The following is a 20,037-nucleotide window of genomic DNA, read 5'->3' as shown; positions in this document are numbered from 1 at the left end:
TTCAGAAAGTTGTTCTTGGGGCAATTTTGAGTTAAGAATTGCTGCATCAACCTTGGCTAATTTCTCGTCTATTATGCTCAGGTTCTGTAGGGAATGGCAGCAGATTAGAGACTGGTATCGCAAAATTTTATCCCCTGCCACCACCACCAGGCCGTTTATTTTTAAATCCCCTTGTAAAACTGTACTAGAGATATATCGGCAGGACAGTAAATAGTGATCCTACTCTGGTACTCTGTATGGAATTTCAGAGAGAGAGATGATGATGCCACTGATTCATGGGGTTATCTTTAATTTAACAAGAAACACTTTACTTACCTCTCTATTCAGTTTGCACGAAAATTAATGTTTAAAAGACTGATAATATATTCACGAAATTTTCTTCTTAAAATTTAATAAGTAAACGTTTAATTTGAAGTGTGACGTCACTGGTGCATTATGGGAGCAACGTTGAGAGATGCTGGAGATGAGTGAAGATTTTATTCTTTACGGTGTTAGTCTACTTCTTATTATGGTAATTCTTATGCCCATGTGTTTATCAGTGTTTGCTGTCATTATCGAGAGGTGTAGTCGGCTGATGTAAGTTGTAATTATTAGCCATAAGGATGATATACGGCGGTGTGTATCTCCAGGTGACCAAGATGTCCCTTTAAACTCGAGTAAGCAGTGCTACTTAAATCCCCTGATATTCACACCATCTGTTTAGGTTTTAAGGTCGAATGTGATCCTGTACATGGGCAGGCATAGTAGGTTAACTGGCTGGAAAAAATGAGGGGATGTGTGTAAAAACTGTAATGGGTAGAGTGTTTACATCGGGGATATAAACTCCGCGAGTCCCTTTAACTCTTGCAATCCCGGTGATGCCCTTTTCAGTTTATTCATAGTGCCAGAAGGCAATTTTATTCAACTTATGCAAAGTCTCTGCTATTGCAGGAGTTCAGTGAGGCTGTGCCTAACCCCTACACTTCCAGAAGTCTATACAAAGCTAAATATAATCATGAGACGGCATGAAAAAAAAAAAAAAAAAATCCCTGCTCTCTGAGTTAAACTAGTGAAGACTGAAGGTATTAACATGTGTAGGAGAGACACTGGATAAAGCCTGATTGGAGATATAGTATATTGAACTGGAAGAACTGCATACCTTACATCCTTCATTAGCCATTGCTGCTACCTTTAAGTAAGAATTATCATACTGAAGGTAATTACTAGCAGCCTTCATTAACATATTACTGTACTGTAATTAGGAGAGAGGTTTCATAAGTTGATTGGAAGTCAGGAGACAGCAGGAATATACCATTACTGTTGAGGGGGATGAATTTGTGTGTAGGCTATGATATAGGAAGCATATCTCAGGATATGGATGTACAAGGTTAATCATATCTTGTATAGTACTTACACTTTCAGATTTGATAGCTTTTCCTTTTGTAATCTTTACTGAATGATGCAATCAGTTCATGATTGCACATTATATAATCTCAGACTTCATCTGTGTCATTGTAGTTGGCTCACCTTGACAAATTTTAGTCCTTCTGCTGCTTAGTTCCTGTATCTAAGTGGCAGAATAAGACAGTATTATGGTTTTGCATCCTCCCCATAGATCTTCATTGTGATTTGCATGATAATCTAGTCTTTATCTCTAGAAACAGCTCAGCATTCAAGGTGGAGAGATGCCAGGTTTTTGTCAGTTTAGGGTGGACATGTAGTCGATATGGTTTGTCTTTATTGTTTTATGTATTCATTATTATTATTATTATTATTATTATTATTATTATTATTTTACTGTGGATCAAATTTAGCGATTAATCTCTTCCGTTTATAATTCGGTACAACAGATAGGCTTTCATTCTCAGAGTATGACCACTGAGTACTGTACTGTCTTCCTGTGCAGTGTATATTTTGTCATTTGTACTCTCGTTATAAGTTTCATTAAAGAATTTGTATCATATGTTTAGTTTCTGTGTCACTCAGTGTGTTAAGTTTATGTAATATATGGTTAATCGTGTAAGTCCTGCCGTTGGAAAGCAGACAAAGTTGCAGTTTTTACTTTCTCCCTTTATATAAGTAGCAACTGCTCTATATTCTTTCCATAGCACTTGTTCATGATTAGCATTAAACTGCAGGCTTAGGTATTCCAAGTAGCTCAGGAAATTTCGAAATATCTCCTCCTAAAGCGACATTAATAGGTACATGAAAATTTAGTTAAGTCTATGCATGTTGTCCAATTTCCCATTTTTTGTAACATGTAAAGAAATAAAATACAGTAGAAGTTTTAGCCGCTATCCTTGTGGGGCCGCAGTGGCAGGGTCAGCATGGTGTTGGCTTGCTATTCAGGAAGACCCGGGTTCAAGTCCCGGTGTGATAGAGGTTTCTTTAAAATGTGGCTGAGGGAAGTTTGCGTAGCAGGCTTTCCTTAAAACCACAAGGCCCCATACTTACACTTCAGCTCACACACTTAAGACACTTACACACACTACTACATACATACGCACATCGACACACACACACGACACGTACACAGCCATCTTCACACAGTAGACACACCACACACACACACACACGTACACAGCCATCTTCACACAGTAGACACACCACACACACACACGACACGTACACAGCCACCTTCACACACAAGACACGTACACAGCCACCTTCACACAGTAGACACACCACACACACACACACGACACGTACACAGCCACCTTCACACAGTAGACACACACACACACACACACACACGACACTTACACAGCCACCTTCACACAGTAGACACCACACACACAGAGGGTGGGACAGACACACCACAGGCAATCAGCAGACACACCACAGGCAAACAGAGAAGGGTATATACAAAACACAGGGAGTGAGAGAGGAGGGGGTTTTATTAAAAAGTCCAATTTTGGTATACCTCCTGTGGCAAAATTGATATAGCTCCCCCTTTAATATATTTTGGATATTTTCATTTAGTGCCCCCCAGGCCCCAGACCCACTCGGCTGAACCAAATTGTCTGGCGTCAGCTGGAACATGATGCTAGAGTTATGTCGGTCGTGAGGGGGTTAATGGTGACAGTATTGACACTCTCAGGCTCCTATGACTCACCCCATTTCAGCTGACTCAGACGATTTTATTCGACTGAGTGAGTCATAGGAGCCTGACAGTGTCAATACTGTCACCATTAACCCCCTCACGACCGACATAACTCTAGCATCATGTTCCAGCTGACGCCAGACAATTTGGTTGAACCAAATTGAACCAAATTGTCTGGCGTCAGCTGGAACATGATATACCAGAGTTATGCCGGTCATGTGGGGGTTAATGGTGACAGTGTAGTAACTGTCAGGCTCCTATGACTCACTCAGCCGAACAAAATCGTCTGTCAGCTGGAATGGAATACTAGAGTTGTCCCAAGCACCAGAGGGTTAGGATTTTAACCCCCTGAGTGATGCTCGGGACAACTCTAGTACCCCATTTCAGCTGACTCAGACGATTTTATTCGACTCAGTGAGTCATACGAGCCTGACAGTGTCAATACCGTCACCATTAACCCCCTCACGACCGACATAACTCTAGCATCATGTTCCAGCTGACGCCAGACAATTTGGTTCAGCCGAGACAGGATCCTAGGATCCTGAGAGACACTATAACAGCGGTTCCCAACCTGGGAGCCATGGCCCCCAAGGGGGCCATGGGACATTGACTGGGGGGCCATGGGCCTTATTGGTAATATAAGATATTATAAGTTATTTGGTCTGGGTAAAACCTGACAGAAATCAAGTATGAAATATACCTTACTGTGCTAGTTTAGCCTTAAGTATATTGGGGTAATTACCGTTTTCTGCACAATATCAAATATTAAAAATATATAAATATACGATCTGAGTTATATAGGGGCCATGGAGCTTATCATAATTTTCTCGGGGGGCCACAGGACCAAAAAGGTTGGGAACCACTGCACTATAACATCACAAACAAAATACAAAATGCCTTCCCTCCATCCTGAACGTACTATAATTCATTTACATTAAGTAAGCTCGTATTTTTGCAGCTTATTTCATGTATCTTAGTTAAAAGAAGAAAATACTACGAGCCGGTGAATAAAACCAACACGTGTAGACGAAGACTATAATTACCAAACAGTTTCGGTGGACACTGCCACCATCTTCAGTGGTCAAGATAGTGAGAGGGAGTGACATACTGACACTACAAGGGTTCCTTTTTATGCCTGTGTGTGTGTGAAAGGGTGGGGTAAAGGTGAGGTGGGGTGGGGTAGATTGTAAGCGGGGATTAACCCAAGGGGGATTTTGGGGGGGACATTACCGGACAGGTCAGGTGTAATTCCTATCTGACCTTACCTGTGTCGTAGCAGGAAGAGACTGTCTCTTCCTGCTACGACACAGGTAAGGTCAGATAGGAATTACACCTGACCTGTCCGGTAATGTCCCCCCCAAAATCCCCCTTGGGTTAATCCCCGCTTACAATCTACCCCACCCCACCTCACCTTTACCCCACCCTTTCACACACACACAGGCATAAAAAGGAACCCTTGTAGTGTCAGTATATATGGTTTGCCCGTGCCCCGGTACGCCGGGGCGAATATCACACACAGTGTCAGTATGTCACTCCCTCTCACTATCTTGACCACTGAAGATGGTGGCAGTGTCCACCGAAACTGTTTGGTAATTATATTCTTCGTCTACAAGTGTGGGTTTTATTCACCGTCTTTGATTATCACGAAAGAGTGATTCATCCAGCCAATACTACGAGCTCTGTATCTTTTCATAGCCCTTCTTCGTGACTAGCATCGTATTCTAGTTATCTATAGTTACAACTGAGCATTCAAGTTGGAGGGATCACAACTTTAAGCAATTACAGTAAACAAACAAACAAAAAGCAAGTGTTGTCCTCTTGACCTCTCGTCTTCGCAAGAATGCAGCGGTGGCGCCATCTTGTGCGTGGAATGCGTGAAGTGCAGGCTCTTGAGTGGAAGGAGCACGGAGCCACGGGAGACTTAATAACATTCGCTAGTCAGCCAGTCTAGAAGCCTGGGACATTTGCCTGAAATAATAATAATAATAATAATAATAGAAATAACAACAAAACCAGTCTTATACATAATTCAATATCTTAGTCACTCGATCTGCCCATTCCGTCCCTTCAGTAAGAGGACGCATTTCTGTAAGCTATTTTTTCTAACATGGGAGGTTCGATACGTTTGATTGAGCCTATCCATAAGACTCCTAAAGCTGAGTAAATGCCTCTGAAAGTTGCAAAATATAAAATATAAAACGTCTATATGATATAAAAACCTTTGTTCACCTCCGGGAATCGATCTGTGGCGCCTAGACCAAGCTCTGACGTCATGTTTACACTTTGCTACATTTAGACGATTTCCTGGAGCTTAAAGAAACCCTCTCGGGATGATGGGACAGACACAATAACCCCTTCAGACAGAGAATGACTTAGTTACTTTGTTCTAGGTAACCGGACGATTTTATTCAGCTTAGGAGATCCCCTCGTAGTAAAGGGGTTGATGGTGACTGTATCTAACCCCTCCAGTACGAAATTTCTCTCCAGAGTTGAAGAAAATCATCTGGAGGAAGAAAGATGAAAATCGAAAAAAGTGTTAATGTGGCGCGGTGGTGCTCCCGTAGTAGGGAAAAGCTACACGTACGATAGCAGGGGCTCTTTTCCTTGGTACGTACTCTGGCCGTAGCCGGGAGCTGATCTTTCCGACCAGAAGCAACTGAAGGGCGTACAAGGCCGCTCCTTCCCCGCCACGTATAGAGACTGTCGGCGCGGTGTTGCTCCTGTAGGGGAGAACAGCAGGAGAGGGATGCACTGGGGCAACTCTCTCTCTGGGGTGTACTAAGGCCGGAGCCTTGGGTCGCCTTACCCTCGTACACTTTATTAGGCCGTAGTCTTGGGCCTCCTGCCCTAGAGGGTGTAACAATTGCCGTCAATACGGTGTTACCTGGGACTGAAGCTAGTTCAGTCCCACCCCTTTTCTGACGATGGTTGTCCCGCCCTCAAGGTAGTTGCCTTTCCCTGGTCACCTGGTGTTGGGGCAGTTGCGGGGAACAGGGGCTCAGGATTTTAGTGTCCTGATGACCCTCTTGATCGGGGTCACTAACCCCAATGTTGTATCCTCCTGGGGTGGTGGTGCGTTGGCGGCCCGGTGGTGGGGTGGGGGGTGGTGAGGTGGGAGGTCCGGCGGCGGGCACGGCGGGCATTTTACCACCCTCCGCTTTGTAAAAGTCACGACCCTGTGACTGGAGGTGGCTGTCTGGTGGGCCGGGGTGAGGTGTTGGAGGAGGCTGACCCAGTGGGTGGTGGTGTTGGGCTCCTGATGGGGGTTGAGAGTGAGCCGGAGGGAGGATGGGTGGTCAGTCCGGCGTAGGAGGCGGAGAAGGTGGGGGGTCCCTCGGATTCTGACAGGTGGGCGGTCGTGGTGGCGCTATAGCACCCTCTCAATTTTCGTCTCTGGTTGTGGTGGTACGGTGGTGGTGGTTGTTTCCGCGGCGGTGAAGGTGGGAGTTGGTGATGGGTGGTGTGGTGCAGTGTTGGTGGTGGGCGTAGCGGGCGGTGATTGAGGGTGGCGGGTTGGAGGAGGTGGGGTAGCCGGAGGAGATGCAGGCGGAGGTGAGGTTGGTGAAGGATCAGAATCGGAGGAAGGTGGTGGTGGGTCAGGTAAGGGTGAAGTGGGGGAAAGGGTTTGTGGGTATGGTGAGGTTGAGGGTGGGGTGGGGGAGGTGAGCGAGGAAAGAGAGGCAGGTGAGAGTGAGGAGGAGGATGGTGTGATAGGGAAGGCGAATGAGTTGGTGATTGCAGGTGTGTAATTGTGGGCGATCTTAATTCCAGATTTGGTAAATATGTTCGGGAGTTACCTTCCCGTAGTGATATTCCTGATGCCTATATGTATTGCTACCCAGTTATACACGACACTATAAATGCCCCTAATGACAATGCTTATGTACTATCTACGATTTGCATAGACAACAAGATGTTGGTACTAAATAACCTAAAGACGACGACTAATCATTTTAAAGGTGATCTGAGTTTTCGTAAAGGAGGTAGTTGGGTGTCAGAGTTGGATGTGTGTGTGGTATCGTGTGGATTGGTTGATGATATTAAATCCTTGTGTGTGCATAATATGGAATGTTTGCCATCGGATCATGCTCCCGTTAGCATTGAGGTAAATATCCCAGTTACTAGTGTAGACTCCCTATACCGCCGTGCATGTCACCTTGGAGGTCATGCATCGCTGTTAAATGTCAGGGAGAGTAGTTCGGTGGCTCGCAGTCCAATTAAGTTTTCAACAATAGATTTGGATATGTTTCGAAATAATGTACAATTTCTTGATGTTCCCAATTGCGAGGATGAACATAATATAGATAATCTTGCTCATAATATTGCTGATGCTTTGTACGAATGTGCAAGAGCTAGCCGAAGCGCTGTGGGCGTTCTCGGTGGTGGTGATAGTAGCTTATCCCGCTGGGAGAGGCTGATGCAGGACAGGGATGATAGACGGGTGTGGCAGGCAATCAGTTGGAAGGGAGACTTAAATGATGAATTACAGGCTAACAATAGACCCTCTGATGAAGAATTTCGTGGCTACTATGAAGAGTTAATGAATATTGATATAGATAATCTTGATGAATGCCGACATAGCAATGTAACTATACCTGTGTTAGATAACCCCATCTCCCCTGCAGAGGTTAATGCACAAATTAGTAAGCTCAAAGCAGAAAAAGCTTGTGGGCCAGATGGCATTGCACCAGGGATTTTTAAGCTGTTGCCTGCCCAGTGGATAATGCTTATTGTTAATATGTTTAATGTGATATTCTCTAACGCACAATATCCTGCACTTTGGACTAGGGCCAAGTTGATTACTATTTTTAAGAAAGGGAATAGAAAGGATGTTAAGAATTATAGAGGCATAAGTATAATAGATAGCATCTCCAAACTCTATGATATGGTGTTGTGCTCCCGTTTGGAGATGTGGTTTAAGCCGTATCGTGAACAAGCAGGAGCGCAAAGGGGTCGTGGCTGTGTGGAGCACATAGTGACATTACGCCTCCTAACAGATTTAGCTAGAAAGAAAAAGAAAAAGTTATTTGTAACACTCGTTGATTTTAGTAAGGCTTATGACCGGGTACAAAGACTTATTCTAATAAGAATTTTAAAGCGTCTTGGATGTGGTATGGTTATGTTGGGTGCTATTGGTGCTGTATATAATGTTACAGAGAGCATTATTGGTACTGCCATGTTTGCTGCCACACTGGGAGTTCGTCAGGGATCCCCTACATCTTGTTTGTTTTTTATATTATACGTGAACGATTTGATTAAATTGATAAAAGATCATTGTGGTGATGACGGATTCTTGAGGTGGCTACATATTTTAATGCAGATGGATGATACTGTGCTGCTCTCCACTCCGCGCAGTGGGATGATTAATAAGTTGTCACTGATGATGCAATATTGTGATGAGTATGGTATGAAACTGAACGGAGAAAAAACAAATTTTTTTGTAATACATGGTACGCCTGAGGATAAGGAAGATTTGCGGGTAGAGGGTCTGGCGGTAGAACAGTGTACTCAGTATATGTATCTTGGTTCACCATTTACGGCTGACGGCTCAGTTTCGTCATCGGTCAGGGCTCACGCAGACGCCAAAATGACTCATGTCATCAAATTCATTTCATTTTTAAGGAAAAATAATGACATTCCTTTTTGTGTTAAGAAGCGTGTGTTTGATGCTTGTTTGGTGTCGGCTATTTTATATGGATGTGAGTCTTGGCTGGGTGCGGACCTGAGACCGGTTGTGAGGTTGTATAATTGGTCTTTAAAAAGTCTTTTAAATGTTAGGTTAACTACGTGTAATGACTTGTGTTATGTAGAATCTGGTTATCCTCAGTTACAGTCCTTAGTTAAATGCAAGCAAAGAAAGTTTTTTCGTAAGATGTGGAATGAGAGGCAAGGAATGGATGATGACCCATTAGTTTTAGCCATTAATACTGTTATGAACAATCAATACCAGACCCATACATACATTAACAATTTATTACATAATGAAAGGGATGATATAGCTGAAGGATTCGGGACCTGAAGGCCATAATTTCCAACTCAGAGTCTTCCAAACGTAAAACATATATGGAAATAAACCCAGAATTAAATGTCCATTCAGTATACAGACAGAATAACTATGTAAGTGAACACTATCGCGTTGCTCTTACGCGGTTCCGAGTGTCAGCACATTCTCTAGCAATAGAGGTGGGCCGATGGAACAGAAGGGGACGTGGAAGGCTGCCAGTAGAGAAGAAGGTATGTGAGTGTGGTGAGATACAAAATGAGATTCATGTGGTACAAGAATGTGCTATGACGCAACACTTGAGAGACGTTTATAATTTTTCAACTATCACAGATATATTTTCTAATAGATATGATGATGTTCAAAGATGTACTATAATTTTCAAGATCTTGGATACTTATAAAGTATAAAACATAGATGTTTAAAGGAAGGAAGTAAATAGATAAAGCATATGTTATTCCTGGGTACATAAAGGTCACTGTTCATATTACTTTAAGTTAAGGAGTACGTGTTTTATATACTTTGAGCATCTGTGTCTTTGATTTTTCTTTGAAGCTGATATGAAATCCAGGGTGGGCGTTGTTTCTGATGTGAGAGTTTGTATCATTATATTTACTTGGAGTTACAAAGGCAGGTGTAGTCAGTGCTTTTCACTGTCGTGCCGCTGTTTTATCTATGAATTCCCTTTAGGGTGTTGTAATTTGTTTTTAGTATTTCATTGTATTATTATATATGTACTTTTACTGGACCAATCTTTAAAATAATGTGTATGATTATTTGTAGCTGTGGTCAATAAAATTCTATCTATCTATCTATCTATCTATCTGTGTGTGTGTGTGTGTGTGTGTGTGTGTGTTCGTGTGCGTGTGCGCTTGAAGCTGTGTGTACTTGAGTAATGCCCACATGCACACACAAATGCCTGGACAGTAGTGTGTGTGTGTGTGTGTGTGTGTGTGTGTGTGTGTGTGTGTGCAAACGTGTGTACTTGACTGATATCCACATGCATACACACAAAGGCCAGGACACACAGAGTAGTTGTTTATGTGTGTGGGTTTATGAATAGACTACACTTACACTCAGGCCAGGATAGACATAGGGTAGTGTGTGTGTGCGTATGTGTTTGTATGTGTTAACAGAATACACATACAGAGTACCATGTGTGTGAACAGAATATGTAGAGTAGCATGTGTGTGTGTGTACGTGTGAATAGAATACACATGTAGACGTGTGTGCTACCCACACTGACACCCTCTAATTCTTTCAGCCAGGATTGGAGACGTAGCGTGTATACGTCAGGACTCCATATTATAATTACAAATCATAATAGATAGCATGATAGATAGATAGATAGACAGATAGATAGATAGACAGATAGACAGACAGACAGACCGCTAGAAGCAGCAAGTACGTGTGGACATTCAAGTGCATATACATACATACCAGTTCTCACAAACCACTTACTAAAGTCCGTGTGTGTGTGCGTGTGTGTGTGTGTGTGTGTGTGTGTGTGTGTGTGTGTGTGTGTGTGTGTGTGTGTGTGTGTGTGTGTGTGTTCTAATACAGTCTCCCCATTCCTCTTATTTTTTTTTACGTCATTATTATCCACACAAAAGAAACCTACTGTAACTTATAAAAGATACTGTACCCACACAGTGAAATTGTCGGAAGTGCCATAATAGAACGAATTAAGCCCGACCAGAATCGTATTCTTCCATATGAATAGTTATCGACACAGTGAAATCAAGACCTACTGTAACGACATCTTACACTGAGATGGTTATATCGTGAACATGGGCCTCGTCTAGTTCCTATGTTGGTATGTAAACCCATATGCTTAACATCTATCTATCTATCTATAGCCCGACGCCCTAATCCCGCAAAGGGTGGCCACAGAGAAAACGCCTCCAAGTCGCTCTGTCATCCACCATTTGACTATCCACCTCCCAACTCACCCCCCCCCCTCCCTCATATACCTCTCAACTCCATCCCTCCACCTCATCCTCGGTCTACCCCTCCCTCTCCCTCCCTCCACCTCACCTACATACACCCTCTTATTTAGTCTTTCATTCTCCATTCTCTTCACATGTCCAAACCACCTCAGTGCATTTCTCCTAATCTTCTCAATCACATTCACATCCACCCCACAATGTTCCTTCACTTCTTCATTCGTCAACCTGTCCCTCCACGTCACTCCACATGCTCCTCTCAAGTAACTCATTTCCACTGCTCTCACTCTTGACTTGTTCCCCTCTTCCAAGGTCCACGCCTCGCTTTCATACGTCAGGGTAAGGATCACAATACTATCATGCAGTGACTTCTTAACTTCCATACTCACCTCCCTATTTCTCATCATTGCTTTCAGTGCACAAACAACCTTCCTTCCCTGCTGTACCCTTTCACGCACTTCATCCCCCAAAGTTCCATCCTTACTCATCACACTACCCAAGTACTTGAATGCACTCACATTCTCCATACCCTCACCAACTAACCTCACTGCACACTCTGTGACTTCATTCCTCTCGAATACCATAACTTTACTTTTGTTTACATTAACTTTCAGATTCCTCCTCCTATACACTGTCCCAAATTCATTCACCAAACCTTGCAACTCTCAGTCATCTTCACTCAACAATACTGTATCATCAGCAAACAGCAACACCGGAAGCTTCCAAATGCTTAACATAATGTCTGAATTAATGGCATATCTGTCACACTGATCAGAATTAAGACGTACTGTAACGATATCTTATACATGTACCTTATGGGTTATAACCAGGACAACACGACTCTCATCTAGTTCCTATGTTGATATATAAACCCAAATATCTAAGTATGTATGGACGAACTAATGGCATACTCATCATATTTATCAGAATTAACTTATTATAAATCAATTACTTACTTACTAGGTACTGTGCTATATAATGGAGTAGTTTTCTCAATATTCATTGTACTCACCAAAGATCCTGAGATGGGTGAAAACAGAGGAGGAAGGTACACACTGTCCCTGCAAGGAAAATGGAATGATTACTATAACTGCACATTATATGGCTACATAAAACTATTATAAATGTGGATTTCTCTCAGAATAAGGCATAAAAAATTGTCATTCCAATTTGCGAATATCTCTGCACGTACATGTTATCTCATGCATGGTGTACACTAACATTTTTTTTTATATATGCTTGCCTGGTGCACGTGTGAGTGAATGTGTGAATATTTTATGTATACATGTGTGTGTGTGTGTGTGTGTGTGTGTGTGTGTGTGTGTGTGTGTGTGTGTTTGCTTCGTGTTCCATGTGTTTTCTGTATCTGGTGCTCCGTTATTCGTCTGTTTTATATATTTTGTTTGTGCTTTGTGTTACTGAAGCTTTATATGCTTGTATGTCTCGTGTGACTAAAGGTGAACTGCTTAAGAACAGTTCCTTTTATAGATACGATTGCTTCTTCCGGAATACAGCAAATGTTTTCAGTTTATTTCGCTCTGTGGACGATTATATAAGAGCGTCGTGGAAAATACTGGAATTAGAAAAACTGCAGTAGATACAGCCTTGTTTACCAGATATCCTGCCCAAGTTTCATTAGGAGATACGTTGTCCAAGTTGAATAAAATCGTCTGAAGTAAGAATAGGCTTGAAGACACGTTGCTGTACTGAAAGTCACTGGGTATGCCTTGTTTTATGTCTTTTCGTATGTGGCTGCGAGATAACAGACTCAGGTTCATTCTTTTATGGCAAGCGTTAATAGATATCTCAGTGCTTTCTTTAATATGGAGGTTAATATATTACTGGAATGTTTCTAAAGCTTTCCGCCTTCTCTCAAGTAAAGATGTTTACTGTCTATTACACTCTTCCAATTGGTAACATCACTGGTGTGTTTACAGATCCCCATCTCTCAGGCTAGGGTGTTTACTCGTCTCTGTTACATGGGTGTCTATTACACTCGTCCTATTGGTAATCTGTTGATGGTATGTATCCAAAGCCTCCCACCTGTCTCTCGTGCAACGGTGTTTATTATCTATTACACTCCTCTTATTAGTGATGTGTCAAGAGCATGTTTTTAGATTCCGACCACCCTCGTGCAAGGCTTTTTACTGATGATTACACGGAAGTGAAGCTTGGACATTGTTGGAAGGACACAAGTCAAGAGTGAGAGCAGTGGAAATGTGTTATTTAAGAGGAGCCTCTGGAGTCACGTGGAGAGACAGGCTGACGAATGAAGATATAAAGGAGCGTTGTGGTGTTGATGTAGATGTGATAGGAAGCGTTATGAGGAACACACTGAGGTGGTTTGGCCATGTGGAGAGGATGGAGGGTGAAAGACTGACGAAGAGAGTGTATGTGAGTGAGGTGGAGGGGGGAAGAGGGAGAGGGAGGCCGAGGATGAGATGGAGTGATGGGGTGGAGAGGTATATGAGAGAGGGGGGCGTGTGAGTTGGGAGCAGGGCAGTGAAATGGCGGGGGACAGGGCGACTTGGAGGCGATTTGTCTGTGGCCACCCCAAACGGGATTGAGGCGTCTGGCAATAGATAGATAGATAGACACACACCATATTGGGAGTCGTACACGTCCTCTCTGATTATACGATGAAAACTCTCTCAAATCATGCATGGTCTTCTCATAGCCTTCATCAGCCTCTGAACCACGTAGTCTCGTCTGCTTATACTTGCACTCCTCATAGTCCTAATCAGACCTCAGAGCTACCTATCCAAGCCGTATATTACTGTTATCCTGCGTTCTTTTTATCGTTCTTCTTTTTTTCACTTTTTCTGGCCCCATTCATGCCTTTCTGCGTTTTGTTTCAGTCATTTGCTCTCTTTATCTCATACTCTGTTTTTTTTGGTTTTCCTCTCTGCTCTTTTTCTCTTATCCCACCTCTTTATCTCTCGTATTCCTGCCACGGTTCGCCAATTAAATATTTCACGGTTTATTATGCAGATACGAGGCTGTAAGTAATGACCAATGACCAGGCAAGATGATATATTGTAGCCGTTGCGAATCAAACAGACATATATGGTAAAAGGTCAGACACAGACTTACACATGCACTTCTAAACTGAACTGGAGTAAAGATATATATATATGTAAATATATATATATATATATATAGAGAGAGAGAGAGAGAGAGAGAGAGAGAGAGAGAGAGAGAGAGTATAAATTTTTCTTTACAGAACACAACTCACACACCGTAAACACACACAGACACAGACACAGACACACAGACACATAGACACACACACACACACACACACACACACACACACACATAGACAGACACACACACACCATCTTCTACTTGTACACAGAACCGGCGAAACTTGGACTGTTACACCCGTAGACTTTCAGAGAACATAATTTCTAATATAGCGATTTTATGGGCGACCGAAAGTTAGGTTAGGTCACTTTGGGCAGGGTTTGGTCTGATTAGATAATTTTTGGTTGGGTTGGGTTCAGATCGACTAGATATAGACGGATTAGGTTAGATTGCTTTAGAATAGCTCGGTTTTGATATATTTTGGGTTGGGTTCTATTGGGTTGGGTTAGCCTGGGTTAGGTTTCGGTTGGATTTGGTCATTTGAGGCTTGAATGGGTTTCGTTAGGTCGGGTATGGTATGGTTAAGTGAGACTGGGTAGGATTAGGCAGGGTTAGATGCAGTTAGGCTGCGTCAGAATTAGTTAGTTTAGGTATGGGGAGGTTACGTGAGATAGTGAGGTTAAATACAATTAGACTGGGTTAGGTGAGGTTAAGTTAGATTAGTTTGGGTTATTTTAGGTTGAATTAGGTCACTCGAGGTTAGGCCAGGTTCAGTTCGAGCAAATATGGATAAGTTAGGCAAGACTGGCTTAAAATAAGACTCAGAGAGCGTTATAAACACAACCCCCTCCTCCCATCTGATTCTGTGACCTACGTTTTGGCTTCAGTCTTTCTCTCCCTATTTCACTCTCTCGTAAAAGTCTTCGTCCCTGTCGAAACGCCTAAATTTACTGCATTGTCAAAGTGGTTTATGCATTCCGGTCTTTTGTTGGTCGGTCCTTCCAAAGTCAAGTATCGCACGAGGAGGACGTGGTTGTGTGTGTGTGTGTGTGTGTGTGTGTGTGTGTGTGTGTGTGTGTGTGTGTGCATGTGCGCTTGAAGCTGTGTGTACTTGAGTAATGCCCACATGCACACACAAAGGCCAGGACAGTAGTGTGTATGTGTGTGTGTGTGTGTGTGTGCGCAAACGTGTGTACTTGACTGATATCCACATGCATACACACAAAGGCCAGGACACACAGAGTAGTTGTTCATGTGTGTGGGTTTATGAATAGACTACACTTACACTCAGGCCAGGACAGACATAGGGTAGTCAGAGTAGTTGTTTATGTGTGTGGGTTTATGAATAGACTACACTTACACTCAGGCCAGGACAGACATAGGGTAGTGTGTGTGTGCGTAAGTGTTTGTATGTGTTAACAGAACACACATACAGAGTACCATGTGTGTGAACAGAATATGTAGAGTAGCATGTGTGTGTGTGTACGTGTGAATAGAATACACATGTAGACGTGTGTGCTACCCACACTAACACCCTCTAATTCTTTCAGCCAGGATTGGAGACGTAGCGTGTATATGTCAGGACTCAATATTATAATTACAAATCATAATAGATAGCATGATGGATAGATAGATAGACAGATAGATAGACAGACAGATAGAAGCAGCAAGTACGTGTGGACATTCAAGTGCATATACATACATACCAGATCTCACAAACCACTTACTAAAGTCAGTCAATAATATCATTACAAACACTCCCGACGCAGTGCCAAGCGACATAGGTTTCATAGCATCCTTTTTTTTTTTTTTAGGGATTTATGTGTATTAAACCTTAAGGATTCTTTAGTATGTTGCGTTTATTGTTTTGATATAGACACAATTTCCATCAGTAACCTTCAGAATGACACCAAGGTGTAATATACAAAATAATTCGCTATGAAAAAAGGTGTTAGGGAATCTCAAGAGTCACATATAATATGGGCCAAAAGCTTATGACATCTAACCTTCAATCCGATGACCTAACAGTAATGAGGGGGAAATGAAGACTAAAGCTCACCCTTTCAAGTAAGGAAGTCTGCTTCCTAAATGAATAAAATTGCTTGTCGGTATCCACACTATAATGAACCCCTTCAATACGATGTCTACTAGATTTAATTATTGCAACTACCACGAGATTTTATTCAACTTATGACATCTCAAAATTCTTCACCTTAAGTGGAACTGCCGAGACAGACAAAGAAAGAGACAGACGGAAGCAGAGACTAACAGAGAGACAGAGGCACAGGCAGAGGAAGATTTAGAGAGAGAGAGATTGGATCAGTTACAAGGCCAGGGAAAACTGAGGAGAGGAAATCAGGTAAGGAGAAGGGTAGAAAGACCAAGAAAGAGACTGAGACAGAGAGAAGGAGGCAAAGACAAAGAACATGATGCAGAGGTGAGTGCATACAACTGAATGAGGTAAACGTGAGAGGATGCTGGGTTTGGAAGTGGAGGAAATGGAATGATTCTTTCAGTCCAAAATGGAAGAGGCTGAAAGAGTGCGCACATATTCATTCACGCAAACACTGATACAAGCACTGATCAACGCATGCACGCACAGTAATACACGCAGGCACTGATACACGCAGGCACTAATAGGCACTGATACACACATGCACTGATACACTATCTATCTATCCATCTATATACCTAGGCTGCTTCCCCCAAGGAAAGGGAGGTAGCTGTGACAGGAGGACACACTCCCCATTTACTCATCCATTCAAAGACGTTCATTCGCATCTTAGCCCCAAAGGGGAGAACGGACACATCCTCACCGCACCACACTGCACAATGGCCAACTGCGCAATGCAATCAGTGACATCCGCAGCAGGGCCCGACAGCAGAGCTGCTTTACCCCTGCCACATCATAACAGACTCATCCCCTTACCCGCACCTGACCTGAAATAGCTGATCAGACCAAATGGGGGAGAATATCCCCTCAGCGCTGCGTCATCACTTATTCATTCACAATTTCTCTCCACCCATTTCTGTCACGCACAGCCACTCTTCCTTGCTCAACAGACGTCCCTCTTGCATCTAGCGCTCTCTTCACACTGTCCATCCATCCTATTTGTGGTCTTCCTCTCAGCCTTACACCTCTCACATCAGATCTAGTTATCTTTTTCACCAATCGATCATAATTAATTCTCTCCATATGCCCAAACCATCGCAACACCCTCTGCTCAACTCTACCAGCCATCTCCCGAACAACTCCAGGTCTCCATCGCACTTCATCATTCCGCACTCGATCCATACGCATCACTCCACACATACTCCTCAGACACCTCATCTCCATTACATTCAAAATTTTCCTTTCTGCTACACCCATATTCCATGTTTCAGCCCCATACAATGCAGTCGGTACCACAACACCCTCATACAGCCTTCTCTTTACATCCATTCTAAGCGAACGACATCTAAACACCTTTTTCATTCCTCCCAGCACTTTTCCTACTTCATTTATTCTAAACTTCACTTCTGCATCTATTCTTCCATCCACAGAAACATGTGACCCTAGATATTTAAAACACTCTACCTCCTCAAACAACTCGCCATTCAAAACTATATTCATCCCCCTACCATCTACCAACCTCGTACACTTCATCACTTTACTCTTATTCCCATTTACTTTCAATTTCCTCCTTTCACACACCCTTCCAAACTCCTCTACCAACTGTCTCAATCTCTCCTCTGAATCAGCCACCAGTGCAGTATCATCTGCAAACAGCAGCTGCTTCAGATTCCACTCTCCACCATCAACATTCACCAGACTCAGACCTCCACCTAAAACTCTTGCATTCACCTCCCTTACAACACCATCCATGTAAATATTAAACAACCAAGGCGACATCACACATCCCTATCGCAGCCCCACTCTCACAGGAAATCACTCACTCACAGCATTTCCCACTCTTACACACGCTCTACTATTTACATAAAAACTTTTCACCCCTTTTAGTAACCTACCATCAAGTCCATACAATCTTAAAACAGTCCACAAAGCCTCCCTATCAATTCTATCATACGCTTTCTCTAAATCCATAAATGCCCAAAACACATCCTTACCTTTCGCTAAATACTTTTCACACATTTGTCTCACAGCAAACACCTCATCAACGCATCCCCTCCCTCTCCTAAAGCCACACTGCTCATCACCAATCACTCCCTCTGTACCCTCTCTAACTCTCATAATTAACACTCTACCATACACCTTACCTACAACACTCAACAGACTTATACCCCTAAAGCTAGTACATTCATACTTATCACCCATGCCTTCATACAACGGGACCATACAAGCACTTGCCCAGTCAATTGGCACCATACCTTCCTCAAAGCACACATTCAACAATCTTACTAACCAGTCAACAATAGTCACTCCACCACCCTTCAGGCTTGAGATTTTATTAGGTCTTGTGGTATTATTCTTACAAAACTCATGGCCTCTTAGTGCCAGGGATTGATTCCTGGCACTGCAGCATCCTATCCTATCATCATCAGCATCATCATCATTGTCGCTGTTGTCAATGAGCAAGTAATATGAGTACCTAGATTAAGTTAACTGGCACTGTATACTCTAGTGGTGGAAAGATCTACTTAGCCTACTGAGCCTGGCACTGCCACTAATCCTAATTATTATCATTAGGCATTATCATTAGCTCTCATCATTAGGCATTATCATTATCAACAGCTCTGCCTCCTTTTCCCACCCAAGGATGGGGTGAGGAATTCTCAATTAAAATTTCATAAGTAGGGGAGCAACTGTAATACTCTGTACATCTCAACTTGGCTAAGAGTGATTTAGAAAGGATGCAAAGTGAAAGTATTGCCATCCTTGTCTTACTCTGCTTCAGGGCTTTGGGGATTGGGCTGTAAATGACACAAATCTTTGCCAAGTCAAGGTGGACAAACCAAAAATTTTCTAACTCACTTTTCAGAAGGGCGGTAATAGCCGTAGTTGTAGTGGTAGGTGTAGTAGTAGCAGTAGATAAGATTTGAAGACAGATGGCCTACGGTAACCTCTTCTGACCAGTTAATTTCCCCACAGGTTAAAGGCCACTGTGTTGCAAGGAGCCTGCAGCACCAACCCCAATGTAGCATTGTCGCCCATCGCAGCATCGACATCGATTGCTGCATTGCTAACCCCATCACAGCAACGACATCGATTGCAGCATCACTAATCCCACTGCAGCATCGACATCAATCGCAGGATCACTAACCCAATCGCAGCATCGACATCAATCGCAGCATCACTAACCCCATCGCAGCATCACTAACCCCGTCGGCAGTGGTAACACCAACACAGCAACAACGGAAACACCAACACGAGTTTCACAGGCAGCCCCTGAAAATGTGACAGGTTTTTAGGAGATAATCTCAGCTCTGTTGATAATTTAACTCTTTGTCTGTGGAGGTGTTCAATACAGATCTTAGTTAACTCTTAATGTATTGGTGCTGGAGTGGCACTACTAGGATGAAAGGGGGGAGATTGCCTTCCCTATCCCCCAACAGGAGAAAGGTGGACTACAGAAGGGTAACTCAGCCTGCCATCCACTGAATTCATATTCTGATGGGCCTGGGGTTGCAACTACTACAGCTACTAGTACACGAGAACAAATAGGAACAAATCCATTTTACATCATTTGTCTGGCTCAATTCCCTGGTAATAGTCCCTCATGTACTTCCTTATTCCCAGAAAGGAAGATTGTGGACTGTAGCAGAACATGACAATCCTATGGTTCTGCATTATTTACATAATTCTTAATGACTAGTATTATTCTTGTGTTACTACTCAAGACTGAATATGAAAAGATAGCAGTTTAGATAAATAGGTAGTAGGAAACGGGGTTGTACATAGACTTAATTTCTTCACAGAGAGG

At 42.9% G+C, this 20,037-nt stretch overlaps 1 long non-coding RNA gene across 1 annotated transcript; it reads right to left on the bottom strand.

The window, feature by feature from the left end:
* Window positions 1-4,663: 4,663 nt before the first annotated feature.
* Window positions 4,664-19,419, bottom strand: LOC145389845 (uncharacterized). Its single transcript, XR_013895541.1, has 3 exons — window positions 19,089-19,419; window positions 12,042-12,090; window positions 4,664-5,050 (listed from the first exon to the last, which is right to left on the bottom strand). It is a non-coding gene; the product is annotated as an uncharacterized LOC145389845 (long non-coding RNA).
* Between the last annotated feature and the right edge of the window lie 618 nt (window positions 19,420-20,037).

Source organism: Coenobita brevimanus, unplaced genomic scaffold (assembly GCF_032717465.1).
Source record: "Coenobita brevimanus isolate Jiangsu-jjx unplaced genomic scaffold, ASM3271746v2 jjx.HiC_scaffold_2544, whole genome shotgun sequence".
Taxonomy (NCBI): Eukaryota; Metazoa; Arthropoda; class Malacostraca; order Decapoda; family Coenobitidae; genus Coenobita; species Coenobita brevimanus.
The sequence above is the reverse complement of the archived record's forward strand: the minus strand, read 5'-3'. Positions and strand labels throughout refer to the sequence as shown.